The sequence below is a fragment of the Anolis carolinensis genome, chromosome 2 (genome assembly GCF_035594765.1).
Source record: "Anolis carolinensis isolate JA03-04 chromosome 2, rAnoCar3.1.pri, whole genome shotgun sequence".
Taxonomy (NCBI): Eukaryota; Metazoa; Chordata; class Lepidosauria; order Squamata; family Dactyloidae; genus Anolis; species Anolis carolinensis.
Window position 1 is genome coordinate 5,522,476 of NC_085842.1, and position 11,948 is coordinate 5,534,423.

General features: G+C 42.2%; 1 protein-coding gene and 1 long non-coding RNA gene across 5 annotated transcripts in view; both read left to right on the plus strand.

Moving 5' to 3' along the window:
- Positions 1-11,948, plus strand: part of LOC103282611 (major histocompatibility complex class I-related gene protein-like) — a 206,533-nt gene that overhangs the window by 13,302 nt on the left and 181,283 nt on the right. The window lies entirely within an intron of this gene.
- On the plus strand, positions 9,009-11,800 carry LOC134297167 (uncharacterized). The gene is made up of 3 exons (XR_010003934.1): positions 9,009-9,730; positions 10,492-10,524; positions 11,200-11,800. It is a non-coding gene; the product is annotated as an uncharacterized LOC134297167 (long non-coding RNA).

The window sequence follows — 11,948 nt, forward strand, 5'->3', positions numbered from 1 at the left end:
TTTCAGTATAAGCATTAACCAACTATGGTAAAGCCAAAAAGGCCATTGCCAGACCGAGGTTGCTTGCCAGTTGCCATAAGGAAGAGCAGTTAGCTGGGATGGGAGCGAGACTGAAAACACAGCATTCTGGGAAATGTAGTTTGGGAAAGCGAGGCCACGTAAGGCAGAGAATGCAAAAGGCCCTGCCCTAAACTACATTTCCCAGAATGCAGTGCTCAGCATCAGAAAGCCCAATGAGGGCTCCAGCAGCCAGCCATTTAGAGTCAGTCTAATAATAATAAATAAAAGTAATGAATCTGCAAAGAGGACTAAAGTAAGTAAGTAATATATATCAATCTGTGCCAAATTGATGTTCTATGGTTAATTGTGTGTCATGTAGACTCACTGTTAGACATTCAAGAGGATAACTATTTGTTTAAACTTTTAAAAATCCGCCAAAATCAGTAGATGTGTGAATCTTTCTGAAACTTCTGGGGATTGATGCCCCGGTAATCTTCTTTATTGTATAAAATTCAAGTACATTGCTCCTGCAGTTTTTTTTAATATTGTTTGTAAAACATTCAAAAATTCCTCAAAAATTAGTGGATGTTTGTAATGTTCTGAAATTTGGTGAGCTAACAGTGGAAAATGTGTGGTACAATTAGAGCAAGTTTAATCACAAGAGCAATTCACCACCGCCGCCCCCCCCCCCAATTTTGTAATGAATATTGAAACATTTTTTCATTTATGGCACAGCTCTAACATTTATGCAGTTGTGTAAGCACTGAAGAAGTAAGTTTACATTCATGAAAGTTTATGCTGAAATACAAATGAGTTAGATTTAAATTTGGAGCTGCTTCTTTTAAAACATCTTCCAATTGATCAGAGCAGTCAAGTTTTTCTTGGGAGAGGCAGGCCAGAAGTAGCTGGAGATCAGTGAAGGTAGGAGTCCTTCCTCAGGGAGCCCTAACAAGCACATTCACCCTTCCTGGCATTTGGAAAGACCTTGTGCTAATCCTGATATTACTTTGCAGAGACACCAGAAGTGATGGTGACCCGGAAGGTAGACCACGATGGGATGGAGACCTTGATCTGCCGGGTGGGGGGCTTCTACCCCAAGGAGATTGACATCGAGTGGACAAGGGATGGGGAGGTCTGGACGCAGGATGTCTTCCATGGCCTGGTGTCCCCCAACTCGGATGGGACTTACTACACCTGGCGGAGCATCACGGTGGACCCCAAGGAGAGGGAACGCTACCAATGCCACGTGGAACACGATGGGCTTCTGAAACCTGTGGATGTGGCCTGGGAGGAGCCTGGTATGTAATTTCAGGAAGGGTAAAAATACCCAGAGGTAACATCAGATGCATCAGAACTTTTGAAGGCAGGCTCTGCGATCAGAACTTCAGCTGTAATCAATACCGGTTGATTATCTCTTATCCGGGAAGCCGAAATACTCTAAAATTCCCCATGTGAGTGGCTGAGATAGTGACTCCTTCATTGCCAAATAGTTCAATGCACACAAACTTTGTTTCTTACACAAAAGTTTATTTTGCATAAAATGATCTTCAGACTTAGACTTGGGCCCCATCTCTTAAGATATCTAATTACATGTACAGTATGTAAATATTCCAGAATCTGGAAAAATCCAAACTGCTTCTGGTCCCCAAGCATTTTTTATAAACTGCCCCTTTCTAGGCAGGATATTTTGATCAGTAAATTGACATTCCCTACCCCATGCAAAGGCTGACTGACATCTTTCACCCTCTCATCCTGAGTGGCTGTGATAGGTTTATAAGGTAAAGGTAAAGGTTTCCCCTGACATCATGTCTGACTCTGGGGGTTGGTGTTCATCTCCATTTCTAAGCTGAAGAGCCGGCGTTGTCCGTAGACACCTCCAAGGTCATGTGGCCGGCATGACTGCATGGAGCGCCGTTTATACATATTTAAATAATTTGATGCAGATGTGCCAGCAAATCAACAATACCAACAAGTTTATTATTTCACTTTGCCTATAACTGTTTAGTTTAATTAGACCCCAAGAGGCTTAAAAATTATTAGACAGTTTTCTGCTATTGAACTATTGGACTTAGATAAGACAACAATCGATAAGGAAAAAGGAATGGAGTTCAAGAGGGGTTAAGTTCAGCAGATGCTGGCTGTTCTTTTTCCCTCAGAAGAGACATGGAGGGTGGGGGTCCTTTCACCAGCCACTGGGCCCAGGTTTAATGGTAAAGCTGAACCTGATGGCTCTTCTGTTATGGCCACTTCCAAGTCCTGTTCTGTAGACTTTGACGGGATTGTGAGGGTTGGTCTTTCACACGTGCTTCACCTTTGGACTCCCAGGCCTCCGCACTTCTTTGTCCATCTATGACCTGTTCCATAAAGGATTTGGGTTGGTGATTTCCTTTTAATTCTTTTGATCATTTCCATTTTACCTTCAGCCTCCAACTTGCGACGCATCATCGGGTGTGTCGTAGTGGCTCTCGTCGCGATAGCTGCAATTGCTGGGCTTGCTGTTTATTTCAGTGAGTACATTCTCAATGCATTTCCTTGTGGGGAAGAGGCATTCTGTGGTTGTGTGGGTGGGGAGTTATTTTCCTTTTGAGGACTCTCTCTACCTTTGAAGGGAAGGTTCAGCTTTGCCGACATCTTGGAGGCATGGACGACTCCATTTGCCTCATCTTATCCCACATCATGAGCACAGGTCTCAGCCTGTTGCCAGGGAAGGTTTCCCAGTTTGTTAATGTCTTTGCTAGAGAACCTGGAAGGCCTCCATCCCTGTGGACTGCTGGGAAGTAATGGGAGAAACTTTGTGGGAGGAGGAAGAGGAGGGTGTGTGGTCTTCTTCAGCAGATCCCTGAGAGTTTGTTTTAATTCCCTGATTCTATATCTGCAGAAAAATGTCAAGGCGATTGCAAAGCAACTTCAGGTGAACGTTGCCTCTCCCATTTCATACATACTCCAGATGGATGGGATGGGCATTGGATTAAGATGGATTGAATTTAGACATATGTCCAAGGCTACTCCCAAAGCTGTGGATAAGCCAATAGCACTGAATGTAGCTATTAGGGCTGTGAAATCAATGAAAAACATATTTCAAAACTCATTACAAAATTAGGGGGTGCTGGCATTTTGTTTCTAAAGTGTTTCTAAAGTATTGTTAGTGAAAATTTTGTTACTATAGTGAGAGTAATTAAATTGCATTACTTTTTTGTTACAGTAATTGCGCAAGGGGGAAGCTTCAGGGGCTCCTTTCTCCTTCATTTTACTGCTATTGGGGTGAAACCTACAAGCCCATCAAGTTTCAGAATGTTTCACTTATCCATGAAATTTTGGGAAATTTTCCAAGTTTTTATAAATAACATTTTTTAAAATACTACAAGAGCTATCTCCTTGAGTTTTCTATACAATGACACAAGATAATAAGAGACCATTTTCCCCAACTTTCAGAAATATTCATACATCTACTGATTCAAGGAATTTTTTTAAGTTTTGACAAAAACGTTCTTTTTTTATATAAAAAAGCCACATAGAATGTCTCTCATATTAACCAATGGAACTTCCATTTAGGGATTTCTTCCCAGCCCAGCGCTGTGCTGAAAACGAAATTAACTTTGGGAGGCCGCCGAGGTTTACAGAATTCAAACAAAAAAGTATTGGGTAAGTTTCTATTCTTAAATCTTTTGTTTGGCTCATGCCCACACCCATGCATCAAATATCATGTTGTAAGTACAAATTTAACCAATTTGATCTGACTTACAAGGACTGACAATAATTTTGTACAGCCCTAGTAGCTATCCAGACCCCTCAGAGAAAAGAGCCCAGGAAACATATATTGTTTCCAACCAGTCTATACCCCTTGGATGTAGATCCCAAAGACAGACATCTGGCCCCAGTGGTCAAGTGCAGAGTGAGCCAGGCTGAGGGAGGGAGCTGGACTTTTATGGGTTTAAATCCCTGATTCTGTCTCTGCAGAAAAACATCAAGATGACCACAAAACAGTCTCAGGTGAGTGTTGCTTTCCCGTTGCATCTTTACTCCAAATGACTGAGGGAGGAATGGGAATGAGATGGCTGAACTGAGACATGTACATACATCTATATGTCCAAGAGTTTAGGCCAAGGACAGGCTTTTTTTTTTTTTTTTTTGAAACAGAGCAAAATCATCCAGGAAGGCTCTAAGACTTGTGGAAAATACCCTCTCCTCATCTCTAGAGGGGCAGTGGAGAGATACAGTCCTCCAGGGTCTCCTGGGGTTCCTATGCAGCCCCCTGGCCTTCCATGTTTGCCTATCTCTGATTCAAGGGCTCTCACTTGATCATAGTATTTCTGGGCAATTTAGTTCCACTAGTGTATTTCAGAGCCAGTGAGGAGTAGTGATGTGAACATTAGATTAGGACTATGAAAACCAGGGTTTGGAATTGAAAGCATATGACCAGTTTTTATGAAATATAATCACAAAGTGGTCTGAAACATGTACTCATACATTATCTGTGTACAAGAGATTTTAATTCTGGAAGGAGTATGCCTTGGCAGATTGGTCCCAGCAGACATATTCTTTTAGAGCTATTGCTAAGGATAATTTTAATTAAATTTCAACTCTGAGAAGCATAGTATTTCAGAGCTTCCTCGATTGCATGGTGTAAATGAATAAAAGAAATAACTGGATAAATAAAATACGGTTTCTTCTAAGTGAAGAAAATTAATTCAAGCAAGTACACTTGCTTTTTGGAGCAGAACCTGAGATCTGAGTCATACCTACGGGGCATGGGTTTGTTATGTGTCTTCAAGTCATTTCCAATCTATGATGACCCAAAGACAACCTTATTGCAGGGCTTTCTGGGCAAGATTTGTTCAAAAGAGGTTTGCCATGGTCCTCCTCTGAGACTGAGGGAGTAGGAGTTGACCAAGGGTCCCTACTGGGTTTCATGGCTGATTGGTGAGCCAAACCCTAGTCTCCAGCCTTGTAGACCAATTTCAAACTACTAAGGCACACTGGCTCCTGTGGTATGCTGGGTTTTTGCCTTCTATTCAAGTGTCACCTTCTTTTTAGGAACTGACCAACCAGGAACAAACATCTAAAACCCAGGAACAAACACAGATTAAAAATGTCGTGATTTCCAGTTGCAGGGACATACAGACATTTGAAGATCCGGATATTCAGCTAAAAACTGTGATATGTCTGCACTTGGAAATCTAGCGTTTTTTGCTTTTTGTAGCGATTGATTCTGGATTTACAAGGAATGGCGTCTGGCCACCCTTCTGATTTCTGCGGGAGCTCTTGGGATAAAGGTTTTGTCTGGACGAGCCCTTAGGTACTCACATGGCTAAAGAGACATTGTACAGACCTAGGAGAGACACAGCCTTTCCAAAGGCCATGAACAGAGGGTGGGGATTTCACTGCCGAAAAAACTGACCCTCTTGTCTTTTCCCTCTTTTTAGGAAGTGATAAAAAATCCAGCTCTTCTCGGGAAGGTAAGTGAATCACACTCTGCTCAAAGGGTGGAATAAATTACAAAGAAAAAAGACACAAAGAGAAAGGCAAACCAGGGAGATGAGATGGTTTGTAGCCCTGGAAGATGTTGGTGTAACTGTATTCTTCTGTCACCCCCACCCCCCATTTAATATTTGTATTTTAAGAAGGTTAAACTAGAATAGTAGGGGAATAATTCACTGACCCTTGACCAATGAATTAGAATGTTAAAAAATGAACCCCAATGGGATCCCTGTATTTGATGACAACTCTCACAATTCCCAACGCCACTGGCCCTCCCAACACAGGTCACAGTCAAATCATGGAAGGGAGGAAAAGGGTACCCTAAAAGGCTATTTTATTTTTTTAAAAGCAGAAGCATTATAAGGTAGTTTACAACCAAACCTTCCTGCTTTGGTAGCAAAAGGAAATTGTCCAAAAAGTTTATTTTGACTCCCCCCCCCCAATTTCTCCTCCCACAAATTGGGTGATCCTAACCTGAGAGCAATGAGGGCTACTTCATTCCAAATTTGGCAAAATATCCGGAGCTTTGAGAAAAATCCATTTCCTCACTTCTTCCTGATACGTTGGGAAAAAAAATGCTGCCCTCCACATTAAAAAGACTTGAAAACTGCACTTTAACCAAAATGAATGTAGTGGAATCACAGAATATCAGACTTTAAGGGTAGAACTCAGTGGAATTTAAGTTATGTGATGAAGTGGTCAGTTTGTTCTGCAAAGTCCTCAAAGAGGGAGAGGGAGAGAAAAGATTTTGAGCACTCTGCCCTAGGCACTGAAATGGCAAGGCACCATATTTTGTGTATAATTCTGTGGTAAAATCAGTAACAATTAGCTTATCATTCCATGTGCCTCTGTCCTGAAAAAAAGAGGAAAATATCTAGATGCCACAACACTTTCTTTCCCCAAACAACTGGTCCCATGGTTGTTGTACAACCCTGTGATCCCGGCCATGAAAGCCTTCGACGACAAACTGGTCCCATGTTTCCTTTGTTTTTCAGAAATCGATGAAGGGTTCGACAGCACTGAGGAAGGTAAGTGTTGATGTTTTAAAATGTTAAGATGTATTTTTAAATCTGTTTTAAGCTTAATTTGTATGTATTAATAGCATTGCATGGTTGCCAGCCACGTATAAGCAACCTTGAGTCCCCTTTGGAGTAGAGAAAGGCAAGATATAAATTGGGTAAATAAATAAAATAGCTAGAAAAGTGGGTGGGGTGGTCTGTGTTGTGTCTTCCTCTTCTGCCGCGGAGAAGGATCGGAAGAGGAGAAGGCTGAAGAGGAAGGGGCTGGGGATTTTGGGCAGATGGTCAGGCCTGCTCCGGAGGAAGAAGAAGAGGAGGGAGGCACGCTGGTTGCTCCTACTTTTCAAGAACACAGAAGGGAGCAACAAGCAAGGAATAGGTCCGCCAGGATTGCTGAAAAGGCGCACAGCAATCAGATCACTCCCTAGAGACACATGTGTTTTGGGCTGAAGGCTATACATCAGGAGCCGGGAATACAGCCATGGCTGGTAGCAACAGATCCAGTTACCTAGCCTTTGACCCTGTATCTGTTCCAGCACGTAGCCTCGCCTTTGTAAGTGTTTTTGCCTTGAGAAGAAATTACTAAAGACTTTGCTTGGCCAAGAAACTTTTGCCTTCTTTTGTGAACTTGCCTGTTGTGAACTTGCTTTTATGAATGTGATTTTGCTACTTTAAACTTTGCTGAAGTAAAACGTTTTGAGTTCCTTTAAGGCTATTCTTAAGACCAAAGTGGACAGTCTGCAGCCCTGGGAGATGGCAGCATAGTGTTGTCTTTCTACCATCCTCCCTGCTTGATAATTGAATTTTAAAAGAGTTAAACCTGGCAAGTGAAGTAAGCTGTCAAGTGTTGGGAATCACCCTGGACTGCTCAAGTCTAAATGTAGTCAGATAGATGATAGGATTAGACTGAGGGAATCCTTTCCCTGTTCCCAAAGCATGCCTAGATAGGCTTTACTGTGTTTCCCCTCTTTCTATCCTGTTTACGTCACATCCCTTACTTTGATGTTAGTAGAAATGTGAATCTTCAGGGACACTAACTTCCCATTGGTCAGAATGTTTTATTGCCCCAATAAACTGGACCATGAGGTCGGAACCATTTTGGTTCAGTCTCTTCCTCTTTGTCCTTCAAGCTTAACAACAGCATCTTGCTGTCCCTCCAGGCAAGATGTGACTAGATGTTTGTTATTTTTACCTTTTCTTATTTACGTTTCACTTATCCATGGAATTTTGGGAAATTTTCAAAGTTTTTATAAAGAACTTTTTTTATAAAGAAAACTACAAGAGCTAGCTCCTTGAATTCTCTATACAATGACACAAGATAACAAGAGACCACTCTCCCCAACTTTCACACACACATACACATAACACACCATAACACCTATCTCATTGAATGTCTGTCATATTAACCAATAGAATTTCCATTTAGGGATTTCTTCGCTGAAAATGAAACTGACTTTGGGAGACTTCCGAGGTTTACAAAATGCAAACAAAAAAGTATTGGGTAAGTTTCTATTCTTAAATCTTTTGTTTGGCTCATGCCCGCGCCCATGCATCAAATATCATGTTGTAAGTACAAATTTAATCAATTTGATCTGACTTACAAGGAGTAACAATAATTGTGTACAGCCTTAGTAGCTATTCAGCCCCCTCATAGAAAGAGCCCAGGAAACAAATATTGTTTCCAACCAGTCTGTACCCCTTGGATGTAGATCCCAAAGACAGACATCTGGCCCCAGTGGTCAAGTGCAGAATGAGCCAGGCTGAGGGAGGGAGCTGGACTTTTATAGGTTTAAATCCCTGATTCTGTCTCTGCAGAAAAATGTCAATATGACTACAAAGCAGTCTCAGGTGAGTGTTGCTTTTCCGTTGCATCTTTTCTCCAAATGACTGAGGCAGGAATGGGAATGATATGGTTGAACTGAGACATGTACATACATCTATATGTCCAAGAGTTTAGGCCAAGGACAGGCTTTTTTTGAAACAGAGCAAAATCATCCAGGAAGGCTCTAAGACTTGTGGAAACTGCCCTCTCGTCCTCTCTAGAAGGGCAGTGGAGAAATGCAGTCCTCCAGGGTCTCCTGGGGTTCCTATGCAGCCCCCTGGCCTTCCATGTTTGCCTATCTCTGATTGAAGGGCTCTCACTTGGTCATAGTATTTCTGGGCAATTGAGTTCCACTAGTGTATTTCAGAGCCAGTGTGGAGTAGTGATGTGAACATTAGATTAGGACTATGAAAACCAGGGTTTTACGTCCTCACTCAGCCATTCACACAAAGTGTGAGAACCTATCCACCATAGATGTGTGGGTTCTACTTTATAAATATCAGAAGCTGAAAGAGCATCCACGGTGCTTTATATGAAAACAAAGAAGGAGCAAAATGGCAACTGCCAACAAGCCACATGTAATTGAACGCATTTGACCAGTTTTTATGGAATATAATCACAAAGTGATCTGAAACATGCACGAGCTGTTGTACTCACTCAATAAGAGGGATCTTGATTTTGGAAGGCATATGCCTTTGCAGATTAGCTCTTTTAGACCTATTTAAGGATAAATTTAATTACATTTCAACTCTGAGAAGCATATTATTTCAGAGCTTCCTTGATTGCATGGTGTAAATGAATCAAAGAAATAACTGGATAAATAAAATACGGTTTCTTCTAAGTGAAGAAAATTAATTCTAGCAAGTACACTTGCTTTTTGGAGCAGAACCTGAGATCTGAATCATACCTGCGGGGCATGGGTTTGTTATGTGTCTTCAAGTCATTTCCAATCTATGGTGACCCAAAGGCAACCCTATTGCAGGGTTTGTGGGGCAAGATTTGTTCAGAAGAGGTTTGCCATGGTCCTCCTCGGAGACTGAGGGAGTAGGAGTTGACCAAGGGTCCCCACTGGGTTTCATGGCTGATTGGTGATCCAAACCCTAGTCTCCAGCCTTGTAGACCAATTTCAAACTAAGGCACACTGATACTGTGGTATCCTCGGTTTTCACTAGGTCATGGCTCCAAGCACATTATTCATTTGCTCTATTTGCGGGGTGTGATAATCCCACTAACACACCCACACGCATAGCCAAAGAGACATTGTGCAGACCTAGGAGAGACACAGTCTTTCAAAAGGACATGAACAGAGGATGGGGACTTCATCTCAGCCCTTTCCTGCCCAAAGAATTGACCCTCTTGTCTTTTCCCTCTTTTTTAGCAAGTGACCAAAAATTCAGCATTTCTGAGGAAGGTAAGTGAATCCCAGCTCAAAGGGTAGAATGAATTACAAAAGAAAAGGACACAGAGAGAACAGTTTGGGCAGGGAGGCAGGGTGGTGTGCAGCTCTGGAAAATGCCTGTATCTTTCTTCCTCCTCCCTGCTTAATAACTGGATTTTAAGCGAATAGAAGAATTGTGAAATATTTAGTAGATGAGCAAAGACAGTGTTGATACACTGTATATAAATGTGTAAGAATGTTAAAAAGGAACCCCAAGGGCATCCTCACATTTGATGCCAATTGTGGTGGGCCAGGAGGTAGTTCACCTTTCAGGTGAAGGACGAAGTTCCTCTTCCCAGAACAAAGTTTTTGCCTTCTATTCAAGTGTCACCTTCTTTTTAGGAACTGACCAATCAGGAACAAACATCTAAAATACAGGAACAAACCCAGACAAAATATTCCATGATTTCTGATTGCAGGGACATACAGACGTGCGAAGATCCGAATATTCGGCTAAAAACCGCGATATTCCTGTACCTGGAAATCTCGCTTTTTTTGCTTTTTGCAGCAATTGCTTCTGGGTTTACAGGGAACAGTGTCTGGCCACCGTTGTGATTGCCACGGGAGCTTCTGGGATAAAGGTTTTGCTGGACAGGCCCTTAAACACCTACTCGCATAGCTAAAGAGACATTGTGCAGACCTAAGAGAGAGACAGCCTTTCCAAAGGCCATGAACAGAGGGTGGGGATTCCACTGCCCAAAAAACTGACCTTCTTGTTTTTTCCCTCTTTTTAGGAAGTGATAAAAAATCCAACACTTCTAAGGAAGGTAAGTTTACTGCTGAAAGGGTAGAATAAATTACAAAAGAAAAAGACACAAAGAGAAAGGTAAACCAGGGAGATGGGATGGTTTGTAGCCCTGGAAGATGGTGGTGTAACTGTATCCTTCTGCCCTCCCCCCTGCTTAATATTTGAATTTTAAGAAAGTTAAACTAGAATAGTTGGGGAATAATTCAATGACCCTTGACCAATGAATTAGAATGTTAAAAAAGGAACCCCAATGGGATCCCTGCATTTGATGCTATAGTGGTGGACCAGTAGGAGGTCCCCACATTGGGTGGCATTGGTGGGGTACTTAAAAAACTTGCATGGTTGCTCTCATTCTCACACTAACACACCTGTCAAAAGGCCATTCATGAAGAAGGGATGGGGATTCAGCAAAAACCTGCTCCTGCAGAAAGAAGGAAGCTCTGTGTTCTGTTAGAAGGATTCAGTTTGTTCGGCAAAGTCCTCAAAGAGGGGAAGAAGAGAGAAGATTTTGAGCACTCTGTCCTAGGCACTGGAATGGCAAGGTGCCATAATTTGTGTATATTTCTGTGGTAAAATCAGTAACAATTAGCTTATCATTCCATGTGCCTCTGTCCTGAAAAAAGAGGAAAATATCTAGATGTCACAACACTTTTTTGCCCCAAACAACTGGTCCCATGTTTCCTTTGTTTTTCAGGAAGCGATCAAAGCTTTGGCAGCACTGAGGAAGGTAAGTCCCTTTGGGGAGATAGGGCCAGTATACAAGTAAAGTTTATTATTATTAATGTTTATTAAGTGTTAAGAAAGGGTTAGAAATGTGGGTGGGGTGGTCTGTGTTGTGTCTTCCTCTTCTGCCTCTGAGGAGGAGTTGGAAGATAAGGCTGAAGAGGAAGGGGCTGGGGATTTTGGGCAGATGGTCAGGCCTGCTCCGGAGGAAGAAGAAGAGGAGGGAGGCACGCTGGTTGCTCCAACTTTTCAAGAACGAAAAAGGGAGCAACAAGCAAGGAATAGGTCCGCCAGGATTGCTGAAAAGACACACAGCAATCAGATCACTCCCTGGAGACACGTGTGCTCTGGGCTGAAGGCTATACATCAGGAGCCGGGAATACAGCCATGGCTGGTAGCAACAGATCCAGTTACCTAGCCTTTGACCCTGTATCTGTTCCAGCACGTAGCCTCGCCTTTGTAAGTGTTTTTGCCTTGAGAAGAAATTACTAAAGACTTTGCTCGGCCAAGAAACTTTTGCCTTCTTTTGTGAACTTGCCTGTTGTGAACTTGCTTTTATGAATGTGATTTTGCTACTTCAAACTTTGCTGAAGTAAAACGTTTTGAGTTCCTTTAAGGCTATTCTTAAGACCAAAGTGGACAGTCTGCAGCCCTGGGAGATGGCAGCATAGTGTTGTCTTTCTACCATCCTCCCTGCTTGATAATTGAATTTTAAAAGAG